This window comes from Cygnus olor, chromosome 3, assembly GCF_009769625.2.
Source record: "Cygnus olor isolate bCygOlo1 chromosome 3, bCygOlo1.pri.v2, whole genome shotgun sequence".
Classification (NCBI taxonomy): domain Eukaryota; kingdom Metazoa; phylum Chordata; class Aves; order Anseriformes; family Anatidae; genus Cygnus; species Cygnus olor.
In genome coordinates this window covers 118,003,916-118,021,574 of record NC_049171.1, presented here as the reverse complement: position 1 = coordinate 118,021,574, position 17,659 = coordinate 118,003,916, and the positions used below count along the sequence as shown (strand labels likewise).

General features: G+C 37.9%; 1 long non-coding RNA gene across 2 annotated transcripts in view; it reads left to right on the top strand.

The window, feature by feature from the left end:
- LOC121066983 overlaps positions 1–16,146 on the top strand; it is a 42,428-nt gene extending 26,282 nt beyond the window's left edge. Inside the window, exons 5-6 of one of the 2 annotated variants that reach the window (XR_005818052.1) lie at positions 817–894; positions 14,982–16,146. This is a non-coding gene — a long non-coding RNA (uncharacterized LOC121066983). Of the gene's footprint in view, positions 1–816; positions 895–12,076; positions 13,424–14,981 lie in introns of those variants that run through there. The other variant, XR_005818053.1, reaches the window with a different exon arrangement.
- Positions 16,147–17,659: the final 1,513 nt, after the last annotated feature.

The following is a 17,659-nucleotide window of genomic DNA, read 5'->3' as shown; positions in this document are numbered from 1 at the left end:
ATTTCACTGTATTAACAGTGATTTTTCAGAAACACAATGGCTCTTTAATGTGCAGTATGGACATGGACTTAGTTCAGGATAGGACAGAGCACAAACTTAAATTTCCAAATTATATATCTTTTTAAGACTATTTCACATGTCAGGGTCCCTCATTTTTGGCCTAGCACCTGGATTTTTAAATGCCCCCTAAACCTACTCAGCATTCATCTTCTCATGTCTTTTCTCTCTTGAAATGCCAGTAGAGTGCAAGTACCGATGTGCTTAGGCACAACTGCATTGAGTTAAAGGTGGATGTCATTTTAGATAGTCCCAAGGTCATATGCAAAATATGAAAATTTGAGCTCTTTACTGCTGGTCAGAACCTTAATATGTTCCATGACCCTACAGTAGACTCAACCTATAAAATGAGAGAAGCTTAATAAATCTCTCTGTAATAAGTATTACACATTATGACAAGGAAAACTTAGATCAAGCTTATCCTTTGAAGTTTTAATGGACATTCCAAATTGATGACAGCAACTCACCTGTGCTTGTAATAAGTTCGCAAAGCCTGCAGCAGCTCCAGTCATCTTGGACTAGAGCTTTGGATGACAATGAACTCAGGCAACTGCAAGCTTCAAAAGGCTTATTCAAATATTCTAGCTCTGCTCGTACCAGGCATTGCAGGCAAACTTTTAAATACATTTCTCTGTATCAAAGAGTATTTCTATCTTGAGCTATTCATAATAATTTTGTTCTGTAATAAAATTGCAAAGCCTTCCAGTCTGAAAAGGATTAATCAGATATTCTCCTTTGCTCCACCCTTGTGCAAGCAAGAAGAGGGAAAAAAGAGCACAGCAGGGCAAAGAGAAAGGAAAACTGGCTCTTGGATCTGTATGCTTCTCACTGCTCTGTGTAAGTACTTCAGGTCCCAACTGGGAAGTCCACCAGACCAAAGGTAAAAAGAATATAGACACAGAGCATGACAGCAACAAATAGGCAAAGAGTTGCTGTAAGCAACACGTTCCCTTCTGTGCACTTACTGTGTCTGTTAGCGCCTAATGTTTCATCTCATCCTGCATGTTCTGTGACAAGGGAAAAACCATTTGGCTGCCAGATGCTAGCAATGAGACAGAGATCTGACATTTCAAACTGATGCAGAAGGGCATCAGGACAATGTGTAGAAGAAGAATGTTTACCTGCTTTTAGGGGGAAAGGCAAAGGGACTTAATGCATCTGCAGCTCTAATGTGCCCCTAATACAGGTCCAAGTAATGTTGAATGAGGGGAGAGAGATGTAAACACATTCTCAGGCAAAGATTGGAGGAAATGAGTGTTTTCTTCTGTAGAGAAAATTCTTCTAATCAAATGAGATATTTTTTTTAACAAAAATTAAATGTGAGTCTCCTCAATGACTTCAGCAAGGCTTTGGATAGGAACAAGGCATCTCCTCCATAAGAAGACGCATGGTTAGGACCTTAAGTAGATGCAACATTGCAGCCAGTTATCTAAACATATTCATCTGGTGCCATTCCCAAGGCCCTAGGGCATGCTAGATAGAGCCCACCAACATTTCTCTTACTATTTGCAGTGTAAAGTGGACGTTATCCTATGGTCATGCTTTGGACAGGTTGAATTGGAAAAAATAATGGGAGACAAGAAATAATGCTAATTAAAATAATTTGTAGTCTTAAAATTTAAAGTGTAATAAATGTTACTGGAAAGAGTTTCTAAAATACATATAAATACGCTGTCACTCTGAGATGAGAGCAAAGGAGAAGATGCTACAGTGAATGCATAGAGGCTGAGCCCACTTCTGGTTATGACCTGAATCTTGCAAAGCTTAGCACATATATTTAACTTCCTGCACAACAACTCTGTTGATTTCAGTGGGACTGCCAACCATATGTACAGAATATCATTTGTATAATAGTATGTCTGGCAATGGGCACCTGAAGCATCAGAACTGAATTCCATTTATCTTTGCATAGGAGGGATGAAGCAGAAATAACGCTGTGTTTGTCTAGGCATTCTGTGCCATAACCACAGTGTTTTGTACCCTTTTGACATACGTCTCTAGGGATTAAAATTGCCTTATAAGTCCACGTACGGTTTGAAAAATCAATTATGTAATAAGGATGTAGTTCACCAACAGAAAACCTGAGGCAATCATTTTTGGAGGGCTGTTCTTCCTGTGAAAACACAGGAACCTGTCACTATGCAGGCACAGGTCTCCTTCCCTTATCCCGTGCATGTGAGAGTCAAAGATAAGTTTGATTTCCTCAATGAGTCTTCTTTCTGGGTGAATGTGGCACCATATTATCTTGGCTTGTATTTTCATTCCCCGTTTAACAGTTATAAACACCTTCCAACATCAAATAGGAACAGCAGGGTAACCCAGATAAAAGAAAATTCTTCAACCCTACCAGCTTGACTCAGATTTATATGCCTGTTTCAAATTTCTGTTCCTCATTCCAAGAGTTGCAACATTTCACAAGCACCATATAATGTGCTACTTGATTGGCCTTTCCAAGGATACAGTGTGCTGCAACACATTGTTCAGGAGTTTTATAGGTATGCATCCCTTCCACTTCTGCTCTTCATTGAAAAAATATATCATGGGCTTCTCTTTCTGTGCTCTACAATCTTGACATTTCTTAATATAAGGTTGTCTTCCTAGATGTCAAACTGCTTTTGAGTTATTTTACAGTGTTCTCAGTTAAAACAGTGTCATGTAAATCAATCACATCCTCAGGTTTTTTGTCAGGGACCTGCAATCTTAAAGTACAGCTTTCAAACAGAATCAGTACTGTTACTACATTTCATTGTAGGAAAGCAATGATCAGTCTGGGATTTACTTTTTACTGTCCCAGGCAAAACCTTTGCTAATAAATTATTACCAAGGGTATGAACATTTGAACAGAGTTTTCACTGTTTAACCTTGATCCAAACTTTGCCAATTATCACTGTTAACCAAGCAAATTATTGTTGTCTTGATGCACCTTTCAGATTGGAAGGGGGGCAAGCAAGATGGTCAAAGCTTAAATGCAGCTCACAAGCCAAGGGCAGAGGCCCCCCATGAGGTTTCTCACAGCTTTTTCTCACAACTTAGCTGTTTTCACAACAGTTGGATGCAGATCACGCAGCTGCACCATATCAAAGCTGACTTTGGACATGGGGAAAGAGGCTTCAGAGCTGTGCTGGTGCACACAGGGCCTTGACATACTGAACAGGTAAACGAAAAGGAAGAGCCAGAAGAGAAAGTAATATTACTTTCCTGTCGTACAGACTGGGTAACAAATCCTAGAGCTGAAGGTCTTAATTAAAAAAAAAATAGGTTTAGCACATCTTTTAAGCATATGTTTAAATTTGTTTGAAGTCAGTGCTTAAAACTGCTGTGAATACGGATGGTATTATACATTTCCAGAATCAAGGTATTTGTAATTCACCTGAGGTCACATAAGTTGTACGTGGCAGAGCTGAGAGCTGATTCCATATCTTATGAAGTACAGGGCAGTTCTTCACTAAAGAATCATCCAGCTTTTTTCTTCCCTCCATTGAACAAATTCTTTCTATTTTCTTTATGATCTTAGTCATTGCAACTGCTGACCTGGCATTTCACCTAACACTCTAGTGTAACCGTGATACCCCCAGTTAGTGACTGGTCCTCTGAGATCTCCATCACGTTACATCCCTCGAGTCCTGCTTTCACAGGCTTCAACTTTATCCTTTACGCTGGGTAAAGTAGGTGTAAATCACCATCACTGATTCTTTTCTTACTGCTGCAAAGTTTCTTTAAAGATTTTATAGAGTCCTATGGTTTATAAATGATTTCGTATGTCCTGGAGTATTAATGTTCATAGCTGGTAGTTAGAATGTCATTTATTAAACCTCTTTTGAAAAATCATCCATATGTGTTCCTACATGTTAAACCATACCTACAATAATTTAAAGTAATTTCTATTAATCATATAACATTAGTAAAATATTTATTAATGTACCCTAATTTAAGGTGTCACCATTTTATTCTCTTAAGTCAATAACCCAAGACAAATTACTAGAGAAGAATTATGTTGCATTAAAATAATCCACAATTTTGGAGACTTCAAAGCTCCGATGCATAGTTGTTTCTTCTTACATCATCAATATATACAATTCTGCACTTTTTTCCCCCTTTCAGATTCATAATGTGTTTCCTGTTGTCTCTTTCAATGCCCTCAAATCCTGAGGGGGGCAATCTTGTAATTACATGCATTAACTCTATTATATTGTGGACTTACTATGATTCTGCACCCACAGAAAGAGTAGCTGCTGCGTTCTTAAATGCCAGCTACTCTTTAACTGTAAAGGCACCTACTATTTTATTGGAACTATTCTTGCTTTATTACTGTAACAACTTTGATCGTAATGATGCCATTTGAAAGAGCTGATCAAGCTGAGAAAATGACACTACAGTCATAAAGTCACACTAAATTTTGCTATTAACATTTTATAGTGCATATAAGGAAAGCGTTCCAAGTTGCAACTACAGACAAAAGAGAAAATTAATTTTACATAGAAATGTAGATTTAAGCATTAGCAATATACTGGTACAATCATTTGCACCATATTTTTAAACACAACAGATGACCCCCTTTGTAGATAAGAAAGCATATAGTTGTCGTATCTTAGATGAATCTGTGCTTTCTCGGTGGCGAACATGAGAATATATTAAGGCCCTTACCTGAAACAATGGTAGAATTATTATATTAGGAAGAAAATATGTAAATGTCATATAAAACTATTTGAAAAGTTATCAGAAAGAAAACAGTTCACAGTAGAGCTCTTGGTATCTGTACTCAGATATTTCACTACAAGTGATATTTATTTTGGGCTATAAGGTAAAACAAAAAATCATTTTAGTAGAAGATATGTTGTAAATTCACAATGGAACTGCAGGTGATGGATCTGAACAGTGAAGTGGCAGCTAGCTCTGCTGTAATACAGAGTGAACTGTTTGTAACAGGGTGAAATGAAAATAAATGTTAGTTGATAAGAAAGATATGCAACTGTTTTTATGTAAATTATTGAAGTTAGACATACAGGGTGGGTACCTGGCCTTTGTTCAGGCAAGTTTTGCTTTGCTGTAATAGCTCATCCATGTCCTCAAGCAGCAGTACGTGGGAAGTCTTTGGCTGAGGGAATACTGGTATTACTTTAATGGAAGAAATGGCAGGGAGAAAGCAGCATTACAGAAGCCCTTCTATTTTTTTGTGGTTTCCAGCTGTAAGAACAGCCCCTTTTTGATCTTTAGTTGCCCAAAGTAATGTCAGTGGCTGCAGTTCTCGATTCCATACAATCGGAACTCTTGTCAGCCCTTCTGTCTTACTGCAGCAGTCTGAATTGGAGTACTGGGAATGGGGGGCATCTAGTAGTATGAAGGTGAAGTAGAGGAGTTCCATATTAACATATTAAGTTAGTTAGTCTTCTGTATGTAGTTTACACCAGTGCTATACATTAGAAATAGCTTATGTAAAAAGAATGCAAGATACTGCATTGGTGGAAGCAGAACTACTGTCCACCAAGATTCATCCTGACAACACTGGCTCCCCTGCTAGTTGTAACTCATTTTTCTTAGTGTATCATTCGCTAGAATTGTGCAATTATCAGTAATTAGCAGTGTGGTCCTCTTGGTTATGACATAGCTGGATAGCTGCTATGGTGTCTCAGTGTTCTGTGATGCTGTATCTCATCATATGCATGTAATATATTGTACATATTCATAACTGTTCTGCTGTTCGACTAACCTTTCTGAAGAGTTCCATTTATTTCATATAAATAGCTTTGCCTTTTAATACCAAATCAGCAGCTCCATGTAGATCCCCAAATGCTTAAAAATGTCTATTTTCTAACAATCAAAGAACTCTTTTAAATAAATCTGCTATTGTGTTCCTGTAAAACTAGAATACTTTAATCATCAGGAAATCCAGAAACCTCTGTAATTGACATGTAGTTCTGTTATTGGTAAAATGGTCGTACGTTTAAGGTTGGATATCTGTATCTTTCTCCTGCTAAATGCAAAAGTTGGTAGCTTTGGGAGTCTCCACTTCCTGGTAGTGTAAGATTTCTTGTCTACTTAAGCAAGCAAAGTTAGCTGCCAGACAAGACTGTAAAGAATTTACTGTTTGCACGGAGAAAGAAGATTTCTTTGAAGGTTGAATAATGGCATACAAAAGAGAACACAGATAAGAGAGAAGAAAAAGAGAAACACCAATTTCTGAAACAGTACATCTTGCATATGGAAACAAGGAAACAAAGCATAGGGGATGAGAAGAGAGGAAAAGGAACAATTTTTTTCTTAATTAGGATCTAGGGGACATGACGACTTGAGGCAAGGAGCTTTGCAATGCCCCAGTCTTCTGACATTTGAGTTTGACAAATGACAGCTTGATTATACAACATCCCAAATGTCTTTATAAAGAGGAAAGATACACATAAGTACAGATCCTGGTGTAAAGAAACACAAGTATTTCTAAGACAAACCAAAACAAACTAAACCCTAACAGTTCTCTGTAAAGCTATGGTGAGAAAGGCACTGATGCATGCAGAGAGACCTCCTGATTTCTTACTGACACTTTATTCCTCTAACAGTTTTTTGTTTATTCTTCAGGGCAGAAAGGCTGGCATTTTCTCTTGCCCTGAGCTAAATTCTCTAAAACTGCTAGGCAGGAAATATAATATCCAATATCCTACAATTTCTCACTTCATTATACTAATACAGTTTCACATACAATGAGACAGAAATAATGAAGAAAATATGCTGTAGCAACGAGTCTTTATGTGACTACTTTTTTAATAGAGTCTTTTGGCATGGTGCATTTTCAGGTCCTTTACATGTGATTCTTTTTTATCTATTCTAATATATGTAATTGTATTTCATTTGATAAGAAAAATGTTGGGGAAATGATCTAAAAAACCGCAAGACAACGGTCCTGATTCGCAGCTGTCATAAGAGAGCTCTCAGGGCTGCATGGGTGGTGAGCGGGGGCAGAGTATCTTTCAAGGAAAATCTTAGCCGACGCCAATGCCAATGTCATTGATTGTTTAGGCTGAGGCAAGTATGCATTAAAGAAGGGGCTGAACTTACATGAGGACTCATTGGGAGGATGGAACTCTCTTGAGTGGAAGTGCTAAAAACATTGTTCTGAAGTCACACACAAATGGCATTCATTTAGTGCTTCCTTGCTTTAAAGCAGTATCCAATCCTAGCATCATTTGTGCCTTGTAACAGGCACAGACATGAGACTTTTACGACAGAAACCTCTTTGAGGACTGTGTTGGCTAGTGCTTCAGCAATTACATCAAGGGACAATCAAGAATGGTAATCTTTTAAGGAAACATACAAAAAATTTTTGCCTCTTTCCTATTGATGGTACTACTCTGCAGTATTTTTCTCATATGAATACTTGAAGTTCTCCAACAGTTTAGGACTTTTAGGAGCCAGGAAACACAGCTGTAAATGCGAAAATCTACACTCAGGAACAGTGCTGATTGGCATCCCTAGAGGCTGATGACCTCCATTTATCTGTAAGTTGATAAAGCATAGGCAGCAGCTAGGTTTGCTTCCGCAGAACCTCCAGTACGACCCAGAGGAGCCCTACATGGGTCTGTCAGCATTTTTCATTCTCTGTGCCCAGTCAGTCTGTAGCCTATATGCGACTGACAACAAGCATGCTAATCGGCATCACGGAGAGTGGTCACCTCCATGATGGTATGTAGTCCACCAACAGTTTTCTCCTTTGGTCACTGCTAACTTGAGAGGAATTCAAATTAAAGACTTAGAAACTCATAGCGTTAATCTTGTAAACAACATGTTAACTCGGCTGGTCACCTGGAATATAGGTTTATAAACTGTGCTTCCAACTTAGTTGCCGTTATTCCTGAAGCTTTCTGGAAGTGTTGATCCTTGCATTTAACTTCATAATTCATTTTCTCCATTATATTCTGTCTGAAATTGCATCTGCTACTTGAAGATTGATAAACACTGTATAGGTCTCCTAAGGGCTCCTGAAATGGGATTGGTTGCTATTATTATTAAGGAAAATGTATCACTAAAATATACATGCACATGCTGCAGACTAAGTTACATATGAGTAAAACATTTTTATTTTTTTATGTATGAGAAACTTATTCCAATTTTTGAAAACTCTAAGAAATCATACAAAACTTTTAAACATTCTGTTGGTTTTAAACATAACAGTTGTTCTACCCCTACAAGTAGTCATCATGCCTGTTTCCATAAACTGGATTTAAGTACATTTACATAGATCTTGTGTGAAAAACAGTGATATAATTGTTTGGTTTAAGGCTAATTTTTATGCAGTGTAGTGAAACAATTATATGTTTCAAAGTTGGCTTTTCCATTAAGTTTAAGAATTGACTCCTCAGATTAATCTACCTTGTTTTATTTTCTCCACTATTGACTCCTCTCTCCACAAACAGTTTGTCTTTGAAGCCTTGTTATCCTTCTGTTTTCAACATTGTCAGGTCACAGTACTGTAACAAGTAATGTGTCCTGACAATTAAATAAACTGAACAAAGACACTGTAGCTTGCATTTCGTGATTATTTGATCTTATTGGACCTTATCAGCCCTATCCACAGGCAAACAGGTATAGAGAAGAGTTCCAGTCAAAGAGGTTGGATGGTAAATCACAAACCTGAGAAAGGGATATTCCAGAATAATTGTACCAGTTTTGCAGTATGTACATGGCTGCCTCTTGTGATTGGTTTAAGCAGAAATTAAATTTTCTTGGACACTGCCTTTGGCGTGCAGAATTTCATGGAGTATAATGGTATAGTAAAACTTGATAGCAAATAGTAGTAATAGTAAAACTAGGTCGTGATAGTAAAATAGTAAACTAGGTAGTGATAGTAAAAAAAAAAAAGCAATGGTAAAAATTTAGATAGTAATAATAAAAGAGTAAAACTAGATAGTAATAGTAAAACTTGATCATGAGATGCAGTGAATGAATTAAAAACGGGGCAAATGGAAAACAGAGAACGCAATATAAAATGAAAATAAATGCAAAAGCATCTCAATGACATATAATTTTTAATATATTATACAGCAGGAAAAAACAGGCAGGTTTTTACATTACTTTGCTATGGCTGTGAACCCCCAGAATATCTCACTGATTTTCCAGGACAGCTAAATTCCTGTTAGAGAGAGTCTCACCTAAATTGTTATAGGACTAGTACAATAGAAGGCGGGAATATTGTTTCATTAAGACTTTGCATCAGGTTGTATTTCCCACTTGTGGAGAAAGCAGAAAAAGGAGAAAAATATGTCAAATGAACTATCAAAAATGAAGAAAATAAAAAAATAAATTTTAAAATGCCTCAGTAGAATTACTTGCTCTTTTAAGTACCAGTGAATCTCACAGAAGGCTTTGCAAAACTGTGAAAGATAAGACATAATCCCATGTTAGCCTTAGACAGTTCATCAGCAAGCCATGCATGCTTTTGAAATGAAATATCTGTACTCTCTAAAGTGACTAGATGAAACTCCATCTTGTATTGTCTGTATCACAATAAAATGAAATAAAAAATTGGTAATCACCATGTGTCAAGGTCACAGAACAGACAGAACGATCCCTTTTGGAACAGAGGTGGCTTTCATAGGCTCATGGCAAATGCATATGGCAAGTTGGGAAATGTAAATAGGGAGTTACCATAGTGGATCACATCAGCAGTCCAATGCCCCGTCTCTATAGTAAGTGGCCTGGACCAGATGTTTCAGTGGAATTTGCAAGAAAACCCATAATGGACAATTATTGAATAATTTTCTCATAGGGGAAGGTTTCTTCATAATCCCAGACAGCTAATGATTGGTTTATGCCCTGAAGCATGAGGGTTCATATATCTCCACCCCCAACCATTTTTATCCTATCTAAGGTATCCCTGGGCGCTCTCATTATCCAAATAAGTGTATAATCCTTTTTGAATCCTACTAAGCTCTTGGGCATAATGATAGCTTGTTGCAGTGAGTTCAACAGGCTAATTATGCATTGTGTAAAAAGTATTTCTTTTTATCAGTTTTAAATTTGTTTCTTTTCAATTTAATGGATGTCACTTTGTTCTTACATTATGGGGAAGAGTAAATAGAAGCACCCAATTGACCTTTTCCATACCATTAATTATTTTATATCTCTCTATCATGTCCACACTTATTAATTTCCTCTTTCAACTGAACAGATCTCATCTTTTAAATCTCTTAATATGGAAGTTTCTCCATGGCTCTGTTCCCTTCTGTTGCCTAACTTTGGGCTTATTCTGTTGCCACTATGTATTTTAAGATGGCATGACCAGAAATGAATACTGAATTCAGGGAAAGTGTGCCAACAATGTGTATAATTGCACAATTACAATACTGTCATTGTTTTCCATCCCATTCTTTATACATTCTCACATTTTGTTTGCTTTTTTAACCTCCACTGCTCATTGATCAGATGTTTAATTGAGCTGCCCGCAGTGACCCCCAGGTCTTTTTCCAAAGTGTTACAGTTAATTTAGAACACGGCAATGTGCATGAGGAATTCAATCTGTTCCTTCCAATATGTATTTTCATATTTGTCAATGCTGAATTTGGCTACCATTGTGCAGGCTTATTAGGTCTCATTGAACATCTTTGCAGTCTTCTCTATGCTGACTAACCTGAATAATTCTTTGCTCTCCAGAAAGTTTACCACCCTACTGAATGCTCTTTCCAAATGATTGAATATATTTGACAGTACCAAGCATAGGACAACGCTGGCATGCTACATGTAGTCAGTAGCTGGGTATAAGACTACTTTAGGTTAAACATCTGACTAAGAGTAGGGGTTAGAACAAATAGACTTTCCAAGAATAAAATGTAAATCTAAACCCTACCCAAATTATATATAAAATTGACTCTGGTTGCCTAATGAGTCCCTGTTTGGACACACATCACAACCACAGTGAATTTCCACACAATGAGAAGTTTGTTGTTCAGCCATAACCATATAATGGGATCTTATGAGGATTACAAATGGACAAAAATTTGCTACAGAGCTATGTGTGAAATATTAAATAATGTTCTGCATTTCAGACTACAAAAGCCAAAATTGTAGGTGTCTCTTACCAGCCTGTTTTTTGCACTCGTTGATATGTGCCCCTCTCTAGAGCTTGATCATGCCAGTACCAACCTGCAGGTTAGCAGGTGAAAATATCTGGGTCTTAAGATCTAAATTTCTGTTGTGCAACAAGGACTTAAAAAAATTGTCTTCGTCTGTTCATTTTTCAAGTTTAAATTGAAAAGAAGTTTATAGAAGTAAACAAGAAGTTTAAGTTATCAATTACAAACTGTCCTGACAGCTCAACTGAAGTACCCAAAACTTTATCTGAAAGGCAGTTGTTTTGACATATGTAAGAAGGATCTTTGGAGAGAGCTGTTTTTTTCGCAGCATTTACTTTTTTTTTTCTTTTCAGAGGAAATTGAGTGAATTGCAATAGTAAGCTTGCATTTGTTTGTAGCCCTCTTGCAACCCACTCTACATAGGGTTTTCTGCTTTACAGGCAATTTTGCACATCTTCAGCTTGTTAACATTTTTAGAGATGCCACACATGGCACAATAATACCTCTCCAAACATAATGGTGACTTAGGGGTCATCATGTCACACTACTGTTAATTTCTCATTTACATGAGTACCACATTGATATAAAAATTTAGCATGCCCATATACTTTTAGTTGTGTGATTCAAGAGCTGATGGAGACGGTGTGATTTAGCACACAGCTTTATCCACTTTGGATTCCGTGCATCTAAATTCCCCCTTGGAATTTGAAGCTCTCTGTGCCCTCTGGAAGCTAAATTTTTTACCTTCTCTTAGAAACACCTTTTTCACAACTTCTTTGAAACATTTAGGTGCTGGAAATGCTTTAGGTGAGGAGCAGGTAAACAGCCTCTTTTGAGGATGTCACTACTCCCACTGTATATATACATCACCCTACAGAATGCAGGTATGCAGTAGGAGTTTTCTATTACTTTCACCAGGCCATGGAACAGGTCATCGTAAATCTTATCTCCCCATTCTGCAGGAATACATCATCTCTGCAGCACACCTGAACTCCACTGACCCTGGCACAGACCAGCTCTCAGATGGTGGCCTTCTGTGGCAGTTGCCAAACTACTGGACCTGAGTACATATTGCTTCTGACCATCCTTAATCATGTTAGACAAAAACAGCCCAAAGAACACAAAACAGAGGAAAGACCTGGAAATATGACTTGCCCAAACAGGACTGGAATCTCAGAAAATTTAAAGCTGCATGCAAAAAGATGATTTAAAGAAAAAATATTTGTAATGAGTTTGAATGATTCTAATTAATTATATGGATCTGGATAAATAAAATTACCAGAAATGCAATCTAAAAATCAGAGCAGGCTATTACAACACTTACGTGGAATAAGATGTGTAAGCTATACTTCACAACTGTTTACATTTAACAGGCCCGCAAGGAAATTCATTTACTTACCATAAAACATACAAGTTCTTAATATGCTCCCATCTCTAAACTGCAGTTTTCATGTGCACTAAAAATGAATTGATTTATTTCTTGATAGTGACTGATAATGGTCATTGCTGACAATTAGCAAGAAAGCAATATATGCAAAGAGTATCAACTGCTATTATTTCCAAATATTTTATTAAATGCATTTTGTAAACTAAACATTGGGCATTTCTTATAATTTCAATGTCCCTTTTATTTTGTGATTCATATTTAAAATTGAAAATTTAACAAATCTCTCCAGGTGATCTTTGATGTCTGTATCTGCAGAAGTTTCTTGTAGATAATCACGCAGGATAAAGAGAGAATACTTAACTGTTACAGTTAACTGCCCTGTAGCAATAGCTCCATGCATTGCACCTGTGTGGTAAATTTCGTGATAAATTTTACTTGTGTGTTTTTATATTAGCACATGCATTCTCAGACCAGTGTTATCAGGAATCTTCTAGCAAGAGAGTGGATGCTAGAATGTAACGAGCAACAGAAAACAGCATTCAAAGAAATCAGTGTTTATGGGACTGAATCTTAATACAGTTGAACAGCAATCCTGAGCAGACAAATTACTTCCCTTCTGTAGTGTAAAAAGTGCAAAAAATTATTTAGCAGTCTTCTGCACTATCCAGTTTAAACTTGTATGTCCAGAAATCAGTTGAAAAGCTCTTACTATCTTCAGTGGAACAGAATAAACCCTCAGATACATATCCAAAGGGGTGCTCTTAATGTATATTGTATATTATCTATTCTCTATAGCAAAGTTAGCTTCGGAACTCTCTTAAGATTATACCAAAATTGATTAGAGAGTCTGAATCCCCTTTGAATGCATTAGATTTATACCAGAGTAGCTTTTCCTGGCCCAGAGCTTAGCAGACTGCTGCAGGGAAGAACTGAAATCTTATCATAAAAATGTATTTGCTGTCTTTTTACTTTCAGCTAAAACTTCTCTTTTCAAAAATATTTACATAAGTTACTTTGCATTTCTCTGCAGAATTTAAGTCATCTTTATAGCTAGATTTTTTTTGCCCCAAATTATTGTTTGCTTGCTCATCTGTTCTATAACATGCATCTAAGTGACAGGGATGGTATTCAGATTCACCGATAAAGAAATTGTTAAGTTATGGCATAGTTTTCTTACTGTCACTTCAACACCACCACCACTGCTATTCATAAGACAGAGATTGTTTTAATTTGTGGGAAAACTGTAAAGAGGACCAGTCTGCTAGTTGCAATCACGGAATGTATATGTTGGCAGTGGTGACCCTACCTGAAAGAAATACCTTCCAACACGGAATGTAATGCCGTCCTATTCAACTGTCGACAGACTCTAACATAAAGTAATGATTCCCCACTCGAAATGCCTTTAGTATGAAAGATCTCTTCCTGTTCATAGTAGTGTAAATAGCAGCATAAAAACCTAATATTCTGATGAACTTTGGATCTGATGTAAATAATCATAATAAATGATGAATTCTCTATTCAGAAAATGCACATGTACACTATCAGCTACATAAGAGTACCCAGATGATTTATTACAAAACAGTTTTAAAGATTTTAAATATAATAAATGTAATAAAAAATGAGCATAAATAAAACAAAATAGTATGCCAAGGCCTTATTTAAAATAAATGTAACACTCATGTAAAGAGACAGATTGACATTCTGTATGAATGAATTCCTGACTTACCCACGGAACAGTTGCAGTGCCAAAGGCCGTCTGAAATAAAGGCCTTTCAAACACAAGGCAAGAAATCATTTGTGGGAACATTAACTTACTGTATATCTCCCTCAACCAGCTTTCCCTCTCTTGTACCCTGAACTACCACCTACTTGGACAATTAAAACTTTTCATGACCTGCTTTTACCATACAACAGATATTCTCTTAAGTGGGGAACCCGGGAGGCATTGTGTTTAAAAAAGAATTCTTTTTTTCTTTAGGAAAGTGCCTTCACATCGTCACTTCCTTAAATTTCCTTCCCCCTCCTTCTTCTCCCCCCGCCCCGCCTTTAAATGATGTCAGGTAGTTTAAGCTTTAAAAAACCTGGCATACCTAAGAAGTATAATCTGGTGGGGGAGAATCACTTGGATCTTGAACTTTTGAACAAAGAAAGATATTACTGGGGAATTAGTGAAAAAAAAAAAAGTAGAAAGCGTCTTCATTTTCTGCATTAAGGCCCAGACTGAGAAATGAACGGAAATTTTGTCTAAAAAAGTGCTCTAAAGCCAGGCCTGCACTGGATGTATGTAGGGTCTGTGAAAACTGTGCTGATGTCATTGTTAGAATGGGTGCCCAGAATAATAATATTGCTATTATTTAGCTTTTACTTCTGAGTAAGTGTGTTTCATAATTTGGTGAGCTAGCAAGTTAATCTATGTGTCTGTGTACTTAGGAAAACTCAGTAATATACTGTCTATTCAATATTAATTACTAGAATTACAGGATCACATCATGAAGTAGTCCTGTGAACCTTGTCAGGACAGCAGATGTTTTCACAGTCCTTGGTCATCTGCTTGCACCACCATAGGAGTGGGGAGCCTGCTCAGGGACTGGAATTTCCAGGAAATTTCTGGCTCTACCAGAATACGTTCTGGAGGTTTCTGTCCAGCAAAGACAACTCAGCAAGTCTTGGAAAAGCTCACAGCCATCCTGTCCACACAGCACTGCAGGAATGGTCCTTCCCATGTGCCATCCCTCAAACCAGTCCAAGCGCAGACCTCAAAACTGAGCCAGGGCGTTAGTATGTGCTGGGCAAGCAGTTAAATATTATGAAGAGCAGTCCAGCTTGTTTTCTGGCCCTGGACTACTCGGTAGCGTAGGCCACACTGCAACATAAAACTGGTAACTGGCACCAGCAGATGACTGCCTGCAGGTCACTGGATGTTGAGTGAAGTATTGTTAAGGAATCGGCGCAGGAAGTTCCTATGGGTGGGTGCCACAGCACAGAGTGAGGAGGTGCAATTTCAGTGATGGATTTATCATGCTGGCACGCTCCCACTTGCATTCATATGCATGCATCCTTTTAGAAATGTGATACCAGATGCTGTTTCCTGGCAACAGGCCCCAACACCCCCTTTCTCTTAGGTGTGAATTTTGAGCAACCTCAATTCACTGGAGCTCGAGTTATGTTATCTTTTCTAAATGCTTAGAGACTAAAAAAGACCTCTTGGCTCTTTCTACTGTGGACTTAAGTGCCACTTGGGCCAATTTGCAGTGCTGTATTACTCCCAAAATATCCTCTCATACAAGTAGTACAATTATTACCACTATATAGGGAAGGATAAAACACATTGAATCAAACATTGATAACACAAATCCTTTCTTGGGCTGTGTTGTCAGTCAGAGCTGTTGTTACACTTGGCATATGTCACATCAATGTATAATAAATGCCCATGTCAGTCAAATGCATGTTATGTGTACATTGGATGTCAATCTAATGTTTGTATTAAATCAGTGCCACAATACATTGCAACAACTTCATAAACATTGCTGTGGAGCTTTTCATTCTGAAGTGCTACAGCTGCTTGAAGCTGTCTTTTGTGAAAACACCTTACAAGCTTAGAATTATTTGAAAAAATTAAATTTCAGAAAAGGGACAGTAAAATCCAATGTTACTTCTCGTTGCTGCTCACGTATTGGGGAAAGGTCATCTAACGCCACTTGCTTCTCCCCCACCATGGCTTGTTGCTGTTAAGAGAAAAATGCCCAGAAGAAGCTGAGTACCAAAGGAGGAAATGCAGAGCGGGGGTACTGGGAGAGGCACGGGCTGACATCCTGCCCCCTGTGTGAGTTGCGCCCTGCCTGGGTGAGTTGTGCACAACATGAACAGGACAAAGGTGGGGAGAGGGGCTGGCCCCAGCAGAGATCCGGGAGCTCAGGCAGTGCTTTCAAAACCTAGACAGGCTCATTGCCAAGGGAGAGCTGAGAGGCTTTCAGGGCAGGTGGTCAGTGGTATGGACTGTGGGGTCATTATAAAGCTGGTCCCAACATCAATACAGATATTTCCTGAAGAACTTTTCTCCAGTAAAGCACAGCCTAGGTGTCACAGTTGCAGACTCAATTTTTCTCACAGAGATGCTGTGGCTTAACTAATAGAATAGCAGCTTATAAAAGCTTTCTATAAGCATTAATTAATCTTTGCAATAAGGTCATTGTCATTAACTTATTGTATATGTGGGTCACATTATGGTTAGTGTAGTCTTGTTCAACTCTCTGGCTCCCCTAGGATGGTTCCAGCTTATAGTGGTAGTGATTTTGGCTGGAGGTGTGTTTTAGAGCTATAGCCACTAACAGACCAAGGATATCTAGAAGGATACTGGGAATTCTGCTTTCTGGTTTTGCTTCTAAACCCCAAAGTACTTTCACTGGTAAATCACATGTTCAAAGGAAGTGATCTTGCACAGAGACAAGTCCTGGAATAAAAAGGCTACCTTTTGGTCACTCTGAAAACTCCCTAAATTTACCATTTCATTTACATTGGCTGACTGGGTTCAACTGATTATTGAATAAAAGGTATTGACCACTGACTTCATTGTGGCCTATTCCAATGTGACATTCTGTAGTTAATCAAATTAACAGCTATTTAGGTCTTCCATTAAAATAGTAGATGGAAGCCTTAAAACTGCTTTGTAAATTATAAAAGAACCAATTCAAAGTAGTTGCATAAATGGGGAAAATGCTCTGTTTCACTGTCTTTTAAACAGGTGAGAGATTAGAGATTTGCTGCCTGGCTTCACAAAGAAGTAGGCAAAACCAGACAGGTTTCCCAGGGTTCAGGCGATGTTTGGGCTTTTCTTGATTCTGAGGCACCAAATGTTCATGAGGGAGGAAGTAGGAAATCCCAGTCTATAACCCTGTAATCTAATTCAGGTCAATTACTGTAAGACATCTCAGGGAAATCCATACATCATCTTCCTATATTAGCTAGAGATACCACAGTAGAGAAAAAGATGACGGAAATATAAAGGACTGGAGAAGAAGTGGGGGAGGAGCATGCTCACAGCTGCCTGAAGCTATCTGCCTTCAAAACAAGACAAAACAAAAGAAAATCGTCGTGCAAGTGAACTGGTTGAGGCATGTAAGACAAGTTCACAGATGAGTGCCTCTGTAGGAGATTCAGC